Raw genomic sequence first — 14,287 nt, 5'->3', positions numbered from 1 at the left:
TCCCCTCCTCCCGCGGCCCGGCTCCCGCCTCCCTCTTCTCCGCCCGGCGCCGGCACGTGCACTCCCGGCGGAGCCGGCGCCGCGGCCGCCGCGCGCGCCCCCGAAGGGCGGGGCCGGGTGCGCGCGGGCGCCCGCCTTAAAGGGGAGTGTCCCAGTTAAAGGGGTGGGAGGGGTTCGCGCCTCGGCCAACCTCACCCGTGGGTGCAGAGCGCGGCGCAGAGGAGGTCGAACCGGACACGCGACTTCTGCTCTGTCCTGCGCTCCCCGCAGCGCAGCGTGATCTTAACGGCACCGACCCCCATCCCCCGCATCGAATGTTCTACGAGTGCCGTGCGTGTTCCCGTTCCCTCCATCCCTACTGCTTAGCCTCAGGCTCCCGTCACGTCCCATCGCGATCGTCGCAACCGTCTCCTAACTAGTCTCCCAGCCCCAAGTGGCCCCCTGCGATCCACGGGACGCACAGCCACCTGTGTGATCGAATCATGGGATGCCCCTTTTCAGAACATACCGGGCTTTTTAATGACAGTACTCAGTCTTGGTGAGGGTGCCGTGTGAAGCACTCCCACTCTGCTGTAGGTAGAACCCTTTTGGTAAACAATTTGGCATTACATATAAAATGTCTTAGAATATTCATATCCCTATCCCCTGTCTTCAAGAAATAACAGAAATGAGGACAAATATTTGTGAGAAATGTTAACTGTTGCATGTTCATCATTGTAAAAAGCTGGAAACAAGTACTCAATAATAGAAGACAAATTATGGCCCATCCATATGATGGAGCATTATTTAGTAATTAAAAATTATGTTTGTAAAAATAATGACGTGAGAAAATGTCCATGAGATGTTAAATGCAAAAGCAAAATACAAAACTATTTACAATACTGTTCTAATTTTGTTGACACTATATATCTGCATGGAAAAAAGACTGAAAAGAAATTGCCAATATTATCAGTAGTTATCACCAGAATAATTTTTTATTTTTTCTGTAAACATTTCAGTATTTTCTAAATATTTTACAAATAAGCTAGTGTTACTTTCAAATTTAGAAAAAAATGCTTATAAAAGGTAAACTGAATCACCCATATCTTTCTGAAAAGAGTTCACTTTCCTTAGCTTGAAAAAGCACTTGAGATCACAAAAAGGACAGGGTTTTGGACCCAGAGTTCTGGATCTGAAACCTCCTTTTCTTACTAACTGGCATGAAAACGTAGGCAAGCTTTTTAACCTCTCTAAGCACAATTTCATCATCTGAGATGTAAGGGTGGAGAGGATGACCAAAGGTGGGAGTCGGGGTAGGGGGGAGCTTCTCAAATGGAATCCCCACCTTTGAAGTTGTCACAAACCTGAAGAACACTCCTCCTCATATAAAGAAAAAAACTGGACTGTAGACACACTCCCCAGACACAACTCACACACAAACACACATGTGCAAAGTCTTGCAGAGGCACCATGTACACAAGAGTCAGTAGCTGGATGAGCAAACACCTTATTTTTATACTGCTCTGCCTCAGGCCCCCAAAATGGGCATTCCCCCCTCCATTTTATCTAACTGGTCTCCCAAACTCTGTTCCACCCACCCTTAAGGGCTCCCAGCTGTGGTGGGCACAGTGTAAGGTTACTGTGTTAGTTTCCTAGGGCTGCCTTAACAGAGTACCACAAACTGGGTGGCTTAAAAGAACAGAAATTTATTCTCTCAATTCTGGAGGCTAGAAATCTGAAACTAAGGTGTCAGAAGCCCCATCCTCTCTCTGAAGGCTCTAGGGAAGAATCCTTTCTTGTCTCTAGTTTCTGGTGGTTCCCAGAATTCTTAGTATTCCTTGGCTTGTGGAAGCATAATTTCAATCTCTGCCTCCGTCTTCACATGGCTGTCTTCCCTCTGTGTCTGCATCTCTGTGTCGAAATTTCTCTCTTCTTATAAAGACACCAGTCATCAGATTAGAGCCCACCCTAATCCAGTATGAGTTAAAATCATTTTAACTTGATTGCATCTGTGAAGATCCTATTTCCAAATAAAATCACATTCACAGGTTCTGAGTAGACATGAATTCTGGGGGCACACTATTCAACACAGGACATTCACCAACACACGCAGTTGGGAAGGGAAAGCTGACCCCTCAGGAGCACATTACTGAGACCAAGGGAGAGGAACTGTCCTTCCTTATACCTTGCTAAGTGCTGCCACTGTGGCTGCAAGGCCAAGAGTCGCAGAGGGGACCTGTGGTTGCTTTACTCCTAAATTACAAGGGCAGTCACATAGCTGAAGGTACAGCCCAGGGAATCAGAACGCTGGGTCCACAGACCAAATACCAGCTCACCTGATAGTCTTTGACTGTGGACAAGATATTTTACCTCCCTAAACCTCAATTCCCTCATCTGTACGTTGGAACTGATGTTAGTTCTACCTCATAGAGATATTGTGGGGATGGATGAAGGTACTGTCTTTAAAGCATTTGGCACAGCCTCTGACACCTAGGAAGTGATATAAAAAGAAAAGCTATTGTGATGGTGATGATTTCATCTTTACTACAATCCTATGAAGTGGTTGAGGCATGTCAGGGTGTGCTCAATGTACAGGTGAGGCAACCGAGACCTAAGGAAGGTAAGCCACTAGCCCAAGCTCATGTCTAAGGACAGCCTCCCGGTCCTGTGCTTCTTCAACATCACAGCATCTCATGCTTTTCCAGAGACTGGTTTTCAAGAGCCAGCTGAAGGTGGGAAATTAGACTTGATGGGGTTGGGGAGGGGTGCGTTATATTCCTCATACCCTATTCCTGAGAGTCTGCAGCAACTCCTCAAGTCAGAGTTTTTCCAGATGATGCATCTACCTTCCCTTTTAGGTCCCAAGCAGTACGGAGACAGACCGCCCAATCTCCCTGTGCTCCCTCCCACAGCCTGGCTCTTCTCCCATCGCTGAAGACCTCAGCAAAGCACCCACTTCTATAAGCCTCCTGAATCTTAGGACTGGACCCACATCACATCTACGAACTACTCATCCGCCTTGCTCTGTCCCTTTGTCATGGGATTCCCCAGAGCTACCAGGATTTACTTCTCCGGGAAAAAGTCTTACTCCCCAGGCTCCACTGACTAGACCACCCAGTGTCACAGCTGCCATCTTGTTTACAACACACCAAGACACTCCACGGCAGTGAGAGGCCCGCGTACCGCAAAAAAAAAAAAAAAAAGATACCAAGGTAAAATTGCCCGATGTTTAGGCATGGCGGCACACGCGGAGAGTGGAGGGTGAAGCGGGCTGGTGGTGGAGCTGAAAAGTAATGTGGGAGAGAGAGACAGATGTGGAAGTCCACATGGAAGTGTCCTTTTCTCCAGTATTCCTGGACGGGTTCTAAGCAGGGGGGTAAAGTGATCATATTTGTATTTTAGAAAGACCACTTTGTTGAACCAAATGAACTTGAACTTTGTGCAGATGGTTTGGTGGTAAGGAAACCTAAGAGCCCGTAGCTCAGACAAAATAGGAGGAGGACCTGACCCTAGGCAGCAGCAATGGAGATGGGAAAGAAAAATAGATTCAAGAGATTTTAAAGAGGTAGAAACTACAAGATTGGTTGGATGTGAGAAGTGAGGAGGAAACAGAGAAGCCCATTATGTTTCCAGTATAATCCGATGTGGGTGACTGGCTGCTTGGTGGCTAATTCAGCAGATTAGCAAGAGCAAGTTTGGGAAAAAGAAAATGAGCTCCCGTTGGACATACTGAGTTTGAAGGGCCTCTTGGAACCTGGAGCCATGGAGCTACGGATTGGAAATCAGCAGCACATCATAGTTACGCAGACAGCTCAGGGGTGTGCAGTAGTTCTGGAAGTACAGCAACACAGACAGGAAAGAGGAGACAGAGAAGGAACACTCAGAGAAATAGGAAAAGAACCTGGAAAAAAACAGAATCATGGAAACCAAGGCAGGAGAGGGTTTCAAGAGATCAGTAGTTTCTAATGTTGAGAAGGAGTCAAGTAAGATGGGAAACAAAGAAAGTCTAGGATTTGATAACTTGAAACCCAGCGGTGACTTTTACTTGAGCAGGTTCAGTGGAAGGTGGAGTGGCGGCCTAACTTCAGGGGGCTACAAGTGAACGAGAGGTGAAAGCTTAGAAAGACTGAGTGTCAGACTTCCCTGGTGGCGCAGTGGTTAAGAATCCACCTGCCAATGCAGGGGACACGGGTTCGAGCCCTGGTCCAGGAAGATCCCACATGCCGTGGAGCAACTAAGCCCATGGGCCACAACTACTGAGCCTGTGCTCTAGAGCCCACGAGCCACAGCTACTGAAGCCTGCGTACCTAGAGCCCGTGCTTCGCAACAAGAGAAGCCACCACAATGAGAAGCCCGTACACCGCAACAAAAGAGTAGCCACTGCTTGCCTCAACTAGAGGAAGCCTGCATGCAGCAACGAACACCCAACACAGCCAAAAATAGGAAAGAAAGGAAGAAAGAAGGAAGGAAAGAAAATTTTTTTAAAAAAAGAGCGAGTGTCATCTGTTCTTTAAAAGAACTTGGCTGTGATGGGAGGGGGAGATTTGAATTTCCTTCAGAATGATAGACCAGGTTCCCTGAGCAAAATTTCTGCTAAAGAAACAACCCAAAATGCTTGGCAAACTAGCAAGAAAGTGAAGAATACTCAAGTCAAAAACTAAGGAACAAAGAGAGGAAAGCAGAGAACCAAAGCTGGCTTTCACCTTGAGAGCATTTGTATACCAGGTGAACTTGAACTTTGGTGTTCTGAAGGTGAGCAGGATGTAGAGGACAGAAGAGAAAGTCCAGGACTGCCCAAGGTGTGGGAGTCTAATAAATCTTCCTCTGCTCAAACCTGAGACCCACAAGAGATAAGACGACACTCGGTCAAAGGATGAACTAGAAATAATTCACTCTTCCAGGAGGCTGCCAGGAAAATTGCCTGACTTGAACCTTGGTCCTGAGTGAGAAAAGAGGAACATCTTCCCTGAGAATTCCGAGCTACAAGTTGGCCTGCATCATTTAATTTAATTCCAAATTAACCCTACCTGGGTGGTCTGAAAAACTATACACTACTTAGGTTCAAGTGGGCCTGGGCTGGTAGTACCCACTGGTAGTACCTGGAAGAAAGAAGAGCAAATAATCTCTAGAGGACCCACCTTCAACTCAGCCTACAAGGAATTCTCACAGACAAAATTCCAAGAAATATAATCTATGTAGTCAAAAATCCAAAAACAATTAAGTAGGGCTGAGAGAAAAATAACGGTCAACCTAGAATTATATACTCGTAGAAAATGTCTTTAAAAATATATATAAGTGGGCTTCCCTGGTGGCGCAGTGGTTGAGAGTCTGCCTGCCAATGCAGGCGACACGGGTTCATGCCCTGGTCCGGGAAGATCCCACATGCTGTGGAGCGGCTAGGCCCGTGAGCCGTGGCCGCTGAGCCTGAGCATCCAGAGCCTGTGCTCCGCAACGGGAGAGGCCACAACAGTGAGAGGCCTGCGTACCACAAAACAGAAAAAAAAATGTATATATATATATATATATATAAGTTATGTATGAATTCATGCCTACTTTACTTTACTAATTGTCAGATATTCCCTATTAGAAGGGAAACAGACTATATAACTTCCAGGTTAAGAGAAGGAAAAAAATAGAATAAGAAAATATAAGCAATCCTGGGCTTCCCTGGTGGTGTAGTGGTTAAGAATCCATCTGCCAATGCAGGGGACATGGGTTCGAGCCCTGGTCCAGGAAGATCCCACATGCTGCGGAGCAACTAAGCCCATGCACCACAACTACTGAGCCTGCACTCTAGAGCCCCCGAGCCACAACTACTGAGTCCCGTGTGCCACAACTACTGAAGCCCGCGCACCTAGATCCTGTGCTCTGTAACAAGAGAAGCCACTGCAATGAGAAGCCCATGCACCGCAATGAAGAGTAGCCCCCACTTGCCACAATGAGAGAAAGCCCGTGCGCAACAACGAATACCCAACACAGCCAAAAATAAATAATAAATAAATAAATTCTTTAAAATAAATAAATAAACAAAGGCGGGAAGAAAGAAAATATAAGCAATCCCAAAGGAGGCAAGAAAGGGGAGAAAGAAAAGGATAGTATTAAGGTGAGATAAATAGAAAGCACAAAATAAGATGGTGAAAGTAAATTCAAATACATCTGTGATTACAATAAATATGAATGGGCTAAATAATCCAAATTAAAAATACAGATTTCTAGACTAGAGAAGAGAAAGAGAGAAAAGGGGATTTCCAGAGGACATACAAGGTCAAAGAAGTGTTTGCTGCGTTTTGTTGCTTTAATAAGAAGGGAGAGATTGCAACTTAGACTGCAATAAAGGAGTCAGGAAGAGTTCAAAAATATGGAAGAAGAAGAAGTTAGCGATGGAGCCAGAAGCTGGAGGAGGAGGTGAAAGAAAGTTTATAGGCATGAGAGGGTCACCTGGATGTTCTCAGTCAAGTTTTGGGCATGGCCTGTTTTGGTACAACATGGTCAGGAGGCAGGATAGCATATGATGGAGGACATGCTTGAAGGGAGTAGGGAAAATTTGCAAAAGCCACTGTGGGGAATGGGATGGTGTCCAGGAACATAGGAAAGCAGAAGGTAATTGCCAGGGTGGCTCTGGGGCCCAGCCAGAGTTGCCGAACGTTAAGTTGAGGTCATGACAAGCCTCTTTGATGGTACAGTTTCCTCTAGAAATGCTCAGCATCCCAGAGTGGGAGCTGAAGAGGGGATGTTTGGAGGCTGAAGGGGTGGGGGAAGCGGTATAGGTCTGGTGGGAGAACAGGTGGGTCCGGGAGTTGAGGGAAGCAGAGGGAGGGCAGCTAAGGCAATGGAAGTAAAAGGAGTGTGATGTGGCTGGTGGCTAAGGATGGGAGGCGGGCTAGAGGCACTGTTATGGGCCTGAGAATCCCGAAGGCCCCAGTCAGTGTTAGGGACCTGACAGAGTCAGCGGCTGCAGTCTGTGCTCAGGGGCCCCATGGGATGGTGCTGAGCTCTGCTGTTCTTGAAAAAAACCCTCCCCAGGCTTTTCCCCCTCACTTTCTGCTCCAGAGGCCATGGCATGATTGTAGATTACTATAACCCCCACACTGACCTCGTTCCACCCCAGTGCCTCCTTGGTAAACAGGCCCAGAGCCCTCAGCCTTGATGATTCATACTTTAGTTCTATCCGGACATGCCCAGAGGCCAAGCAGGATGGCTCTCCTGGTCATTCTCCTTTTGCTGTGGACCTCTGAGCTTTTGCCTATCTGTACCCCCCTCTTCTCCATGCCCCTAATGAAGCCCCCATCCAGAACCTCATACCATACACCTCTGATATTGCTAGCACTGTAACCTCCCCAACCTCCTGGTCACCCTTCCTGCAGTTACCAGGTACACCATAGCAAACCCGTGTTCCCTCTCATTTTGTCATCTGCCTTCCTGAGAACATATGAGCTCCCTATTGCCCATGACACCAAGCCAAAAGCATGGCATTCTAAATCTGCAGGGGATTTTTAGAGATAATTTAGTCTGACCTCATTGTTTTACAGATGGAAAAACTGAGGTCCAGAGAAGATAAATGACTTTTCCAGGGCAAAACCAAAACTGGTAGTCAAGACCTCTACATGACAAGCCCTTAATATCCATCCAGACTTACTTCCCCTACACATAAAAATAGCATACAGAGACTGACCGTGTACTCTCCTAAGAGCGCTTTGTGGATTATTTATTTAATCTTCACGACAACGCCGTGGGAGCAGTACTACTGTTCACCCTATTGTAGAGATGGAGAACTGAGGTACAGAGAGGTCAGATAATTTGCCCAAGATCACCCAGCTAGTCCCAGTTCTGACAGCTCCCCTGTCATCCTGGCTCCTCTCTCTCTCTCTCAATCCCTCCCCCTTTTACACACTTATACACTTGCAAGCACACCTGCCAAGTCCTCAGTCATAGTCTCCCCCCTGCTTGGACAACCCCTGCTCCCTTTTTTTCCATGTGGATTACAAGGGGGTATTGCTGTCACCTGCCTACACCCGCTTCTCCTAGATGAATACATGATCTGCCCTCTGGCCACAGATGATTGCCACAGCGTCGGGCATCTGAACTAAGGGAAAGTAGTAAATAGACTGGCTGAGCTATTCAGCTTCTCTCTCACGAGCATTTGAACTAAGGAGGCGTAGAAATTGTGCTACTTAGATGGTGGCAGGAACAACAGAGTAGTAACTGGAAGCCACGTGGTATCAGGATGAGCTAGGAGAAGAGAATGGAGGGGAGTCAAGGCAGGGAGAAGGCCGGGGGTGGTCACCAAGGTGTGCTTGTGCACACGCACCCTCCAGCCTCAGCCCCTCTAACAGTCAAATTGTCCTCCACACATACCCAGTCCAGTGTCTTCAAGACCCCATGAGATCTGGCCATATTTTCCCGTTACCAGTTTCTCTGAGACTCCCATGTACCTTTCCAGGAAATCCTCTTTTTTCACTTCTACTGGTTTGAGTGTGTTAATCCTTGTAGCCTAGGGTTCCTGGCTAGAACCCCAGGTCAAGGAATTCTACCCATCGTCCAGAACGAGCTCAGAGCCTGACTGCTCTAGGAAGCCTTCCCCCTTCCTGGGTGTGTAGCCTCTCCTTCCTCAGACAGATCATTAACCCTACTTCCATTTCCCTCCCAATGTTCAGGAAATACTAACTTTGGGGCACCCAGTTCTAATTTTGCCATTTGAAGCTGGACTATCTTTACTGTTACCATTTTCTGTTCTAGAAAAATCCATGGACCCAGGCATCATTTATTCATCCTGGAACATGTTTTGAGTGTCTTTGTGCCAGGCACCGGGCTAGGCCCTGGGAATGATTCAGATGAAGTTCTTAGTTCTTTGCCCTACAGGAGTTCACAGGCCAGGAGGGAAGTCTATATTCCCCTTGCCAAACTGGTCACACCAACACGGCCTCTGGTTTCACGATCCCAGACACACACACACACACACCAGACGTGACTATGAACGCTGTCACATTGTCACACACACACTCAGACACGGGCTCTATCTTGTCTTCTCCTCCTGGTTCCTTCATCGCCTTCCTTATGCCATGTGCCCACCCATCTGGGGCCTGAGCTCACACTCACACTGCTCTCTGCTCAGGAAGATGCCCTGGAGTTCCTGCTCCACTCACTTTTCGATCATTCTGTGGTACGGGAATTGACACCATAGTCTGAGTGTGTGTGTGCCTTCATGCTATTTTAAGACCCCAGCACTTTGCAAAAACCTGGTGGAGAATACTGCCAAAGCCAGAGGGCGGGGGAGGGGAGGCCAAGCAACCTGAGCCCAGGCGGCTGGGCCTCTGCGAACCCAGTTAGCGGAGCCAGCTGCAGACTCCGCTGTGAACTGCTGCTTGCCCGGCCTGGCCTGACCTGGCCCTCTAACATCTCTTTGCCACGTCCAGCCCTCATCCCTCCCCAGGAGTTGTTTTGGAGTTTGCACACCAGGCAGCATGTAAAATTGTTTGTGTTTCTGGAAACGCACGCACACGCAGAGAAGTCTTGAAATTCTTCTTGGAACGGTTCCAGGGATTTATTTATGAAATTCCCAAGGGGTGGGAGAAACAGAAGTCTGGACTTTGCAGACTGAGTGCTGTGCCGTCATCTCATCAACATAAACAGCAGCTCTGGTGTGCACTTACTAAATACCCACCACGAGCCTGGGCCAGGCTGGAGGCGTGGGGGGCAGGGGAGCATGCACAGGTGCTCTGTCCCCAAGGCAGCAGGGGTGACCTCCCTGCCATCCCACAAGAGGGGAAAACAAACATGATATTGACATATTTTGCCCATGGTCCCTCCTGCCTCTGCTCTCTCTTCTACCAGCCTCCACTTCCTCACTCTCTGGCTCTCTTTCTCCTGGAGTCCGCAGCCTCTCTCCCCCTGCCCACGCCGCTGCGGAGTCCATGCTACCCTGTGGATGGATGTCTCGGTCCTCTGAAGAAAGGCTTCGTGGCTAGTTTCTCCACAAGTGAGAAGCTGAGAGCCGGCTGTCCTGTGCTGTCATCCCTGGATCGGATCGTTCTGCTCTGATCCCTGGCAGTTTGGCAGGGAACAGAAATGGGGTTGAGGCGCAGGCATGGCAGGGTCTGCCAGCTGCTGGAGAAAGCTGAGGTGTCCAGGCCTCTGAGGATGGTTTCTAAGTTGCCCCCCGGACGGGCTGTGGGAGCTTCGGAGGGGAACCGAATGGAGGCAGGTAGTCAAGCTAATGGAGTTGGGGAGGGAGCCTTAATTCTGCTCCCAGTGGAAAAGCGTGTGGAAGCTTCCTGCTGCAAGGCAGTCTTCAGCAGGTCTTCCCGCCCCAGTCAAACCTTCTGATGACTGAAGCCCCAATCAATGTTATAACTGCAACCTCATGAAAAACCCTGGGCCAGAACCACCAGTAAGCCACTCCCAAATTCTAGAACCACAGAAGTTGTTATGTGAGATAATAACTGCTTATTATTGTTGAAAGCTGCTAAAGTGTGGAGTAATTTGTTGCATAGCAACAATACATGACTTCCAGGCTTGCATGATATATCCTCTTCTTTGGCCCTTAGACCCCATCGCCTACAACTCTCTTCCTTGTTCATTCAGCTCCAGCCAAAATTTACCTAGTTGGCTTTACCAAGTGTTCTTTTTTTTTTTTTTAACATCTTTATTGGGGTAAAATTGCTTTACAATGGTGTGTTAGTTTCTGCTGTATAACAAAGTGAATCAGTTATATGTATACATATACCCTCATGTCCCCTCCCTCTTGCGCCTCCCTCCCACCCTCCCATCCCACCCTTCTAGGTGATCACCAAGACTGATCTCCCTGTGTTATGCAGCTGTTTCCCACTAGCTAGCTATTTTATATTTGGTAGTGTATATATGTCAATGCTACTCTTTCGCTTCGTCCCAGCTTACCCTTCCCCCTCCCCGTGTCCTCAAGTCCATTCTCTACGGCTGCGTCTTTATTCCTGTCCTGCCCCTAGGTTCATCAGAACCAGTTTTTAATTTTAGATTCCATATATATGCATTAGAATACAGTATTTGTTTTTCTCTTTCTGACTTACTTCACTCTGTATGACAGACTCTAGGTCCATCCACCTCACTACAAATAACTCAATTTCGTTTCTTTTTATGGCTGAGGAATATTCCATTGTATATATGTGCCACATCTTCTTTATCCACTCATCTGTAGATGGACACTTAGGCTGCTTCCATGTCCTGGCTATTGTAAATAGAGCTGCATTGAACATTTTGGTACATGACTCCTTTTGAATTACGGTTTTCTCAGGTTTTATGCCCAGCAGTGGGGTTGCTGGGTCATATGGTAGTTCTATCTTTAGTTTTCTAAGGAACCTCCATACTGTTCTCCATAGTGGCTGTATCAATTTACATTCCCACCAACAGTGCAAGAGGGTTCCCTTTTCTCCACACCCTCTCCAGCATTTATTGTTTCTAGATTTTTTGATGATGGCCATTCTGACTGGTGTGAGGTGATACCTCACTGTAGTTTTGATTTGCTTTTCTCTAATGATTAGTGATATTGAGCATCCTTTCATGTGTTTGTTCGCAATTTGTGTATCTTCTTTGGAGAAATGTCTATTTAGGTCTTCTGCCCATTTTTGGATTGTGTTGTTTGTTTTTTTGATATTGAGCTTCATGAGCTGCTTGTATATTTTGGAGATTAATTCTTTGTCAGTTGCTTCGTTTGCAAATATTTTCCGCCATTCTGAGGGTTGTCTTTTCGTCTTGTTTATGGTTTCCTACCAAGTGTTCTTTAAAATCACTTATAAGCCTGAGGTTTTAGAATACAGATCCTAGAAAATAAACTAAGAAACGAAATCATCTATGATTAAGAAATAGACTCACAGGTATAGAAAACAAACTTATGGTATAGTTTGTTTGTATGATATATACACAAACACTGTATAGTGCAGGGAACTATATTCAAGATCTTGTAATAACTTATAATGGAAAAGAATCTGAAAAAGAATATATATAATTGAGTCACTTTGCTGTATACCTGAAACATTGTAAATCAACTATACTGCAATGAAAAAAATTTTTTAATCAAAAAAAAAAAAAAAAAAGACAGTCTTCAGGTCTCTGCCCTTTATCTAGCCCACCATCTGAGAGGAACTTGGCAGAACTTGAGGCTCTGTTGCCGCCCTTGCAAATATCGTGGCTTTACTTCAAGACCTTAAAGGTAAGCTCCCAGGTGAAAATATGGAATGGTCTAGCAGAGCTGAGACAGAAGGCCACAGAAGGCCACTGCACTTACCGCAGGGGTTGTAGGACTTTTAAAAATAAAAGTCACCACCCAGAAAATAATCAAATCAGGGCACAAGTAATTAAGTATGTTAAGTAAAAAAAGGGACACTGGAAGAATAATAGGGACAATGTCCTTCCGACAGAACCTCCCCTTCCCTAAGCAGCCCAGCTCTGAAGTTCAGGCTCCCCACTCTCTTTAGGAAAAAAATCCCCAGAAGTCCCAGTGGCCTCACAGACTTCCGGAAGTTTCTCCCTCCATTGGGAAGCCCCAGCCTGGTTACTCAGCATGAGCTGGGGTGGGGAGACGTGCCTTCTAGCAGCCTTTCCCAGCTGAGGCAAGCAGGTGTGGGCAAGTTTACTCCTGGGAAGCCTGTTGTGAGTGGGCTGGGAGTAGGACAGCTCCATCAGCCTGCCAGGGCCTGTGTGCATGCGTGTGAGTGTTTGTGTGTGTGTGTGTGTGTGTGTGTGTGTGTGTGTGTTGGCACAGTGCTAAAGGCACAGAAACATACCCCCCACACCTCTAAAGCTATACTAAGCAACCATGACCTGCCTCTTCAGGCTTATGGGCAAATGTACCCAGGTGAAGATGTGAAGGACCGGATGGATTTCCTTAGTGAGAAGGGCCATGGGCTCTGGGCTCAGACAGATCAGAGTTCATATCCCAGCTCTGTTACTTACTAGCTGTGTGATTTGGGGCCCATCACTTAACCTCTCTGACCTTTGGTTTCCTCATCTGTAATATGGGAATAATGACTTTTATCTTGCAAAAATTTTGTGAGGATAGAATGAAGCTGTCCTTCATCACTTGCCAAAGGCTGTAGACAGGAGACTTATGACTTCCAACAGGTCCATGACGCAGGCACTGAAGTCGGAATGCCAGTTTTTAACCTTACCATGCTGGTCTCCTCACCTGTAAGATAGGTAAAAGAATGGTCCTGCCCCATAGGTTTGTCCTGAGGATCAGACAAGTCAATACATATATAGCAGCACATTTAATAGTGTCCGGCCACAGGAAGTGTTCCAAACATGTCAGATATTGTTCTATAGACTGCCTAGCACTGAGCCTGAGCTCACACCGCTGTGGTCTTTGTCTCAGGACCCAGCCCCGTCACAGAGCCCCTGTCCCAGCTCGCCTTGCCTGTGGCTTCTGACCAGTTTTTCTTACAGCAAAATCTGGTTTTTCCTCAAGCTGGTCCTTCCCAGGCGTGCTGTTGTCATGGGAACCTTCAGGGGCCGCCTGGGTTTGGGGGAGGAAAGGGTTGTGGATGAAAGCTGAAGAATCCCACCGCTGCTGTTGCAGCCACTACAACAGTAGGCTGGCCACCATTCTAGCCCCCAGAATAGATCCCGACAGTGCCAGAGGGAAGGGTTTATGGGCGCTTACTCCTGCCTTGCCCCAGCACTGGTCAGGTGGGTGAAATCCCATGATCCGATACTCTCCACCATCATGTCTCCATCCTACTGTCAGAAGTGGATCCTGATACTAAATACCATTGTTTCTTTCTGGGGCTGAACAAATACACAGCTTAGAATAGGGATTTGTAATTGATATATTACTACTTCACCTTCAAGACAAACTATAGGACTCCAGAGTGGGTATAATTAGCCTCACTTTACAGGTGGAGAAACTGAGGCCTCAGAACACCTAAGTGACTTGCCTGAGTCATTTAGCCAGTAAAATGTGGAACCAATCCCTGGAACCCAAGTCTTTTGATCTTTGCCATTGCCCCGAAATGCCTGGGACTGGAGGGGAGTTTGCCCTGGAGGGTGCAGGGAAGGGAGGGAGGAGGGCCAGGAGCCAGTCCCCATAACCCAGTGTGCACCACCTGCCTCTCCTCTGGGAGGTGATTCTGAGAGGACAAAACCACTCTCCTCTCCTCCCCCACTAGAATTCCACTCGGAAATTAAGGCAGCCTTTTTTTTTTTTTTTGAGTCCTGAAGAATTTCTAAACTTGGACTTCAGAACTCCACTCCTAGGAATTATCCCAAGCATATCCATATACTTCTTGACCCTACAATTCCAGCTGCAGGAATTCATCCTAAAGAAATATTGTAATCGGAC

The sequence above is a fragment of the Monodon monoceros genome, unplaced genomic scaffold (genome assembly GCF_005190385.1).
Source record: "Monodon monoceros isolate NGI ecotype Baffin Bay Population unplaced genomic scaffold, NGI_Narwhal_1 Super_Scaffold_6, whole genome shotgun sequence".
NCBI lineage: Eukaryota > Metazoa > Chordata > Mammalia > Artiodactyla > Monodontidae > Monodon > Monodon monoceros.
This window is presented reverse-complemented; position numbering follows the sequence as displayed.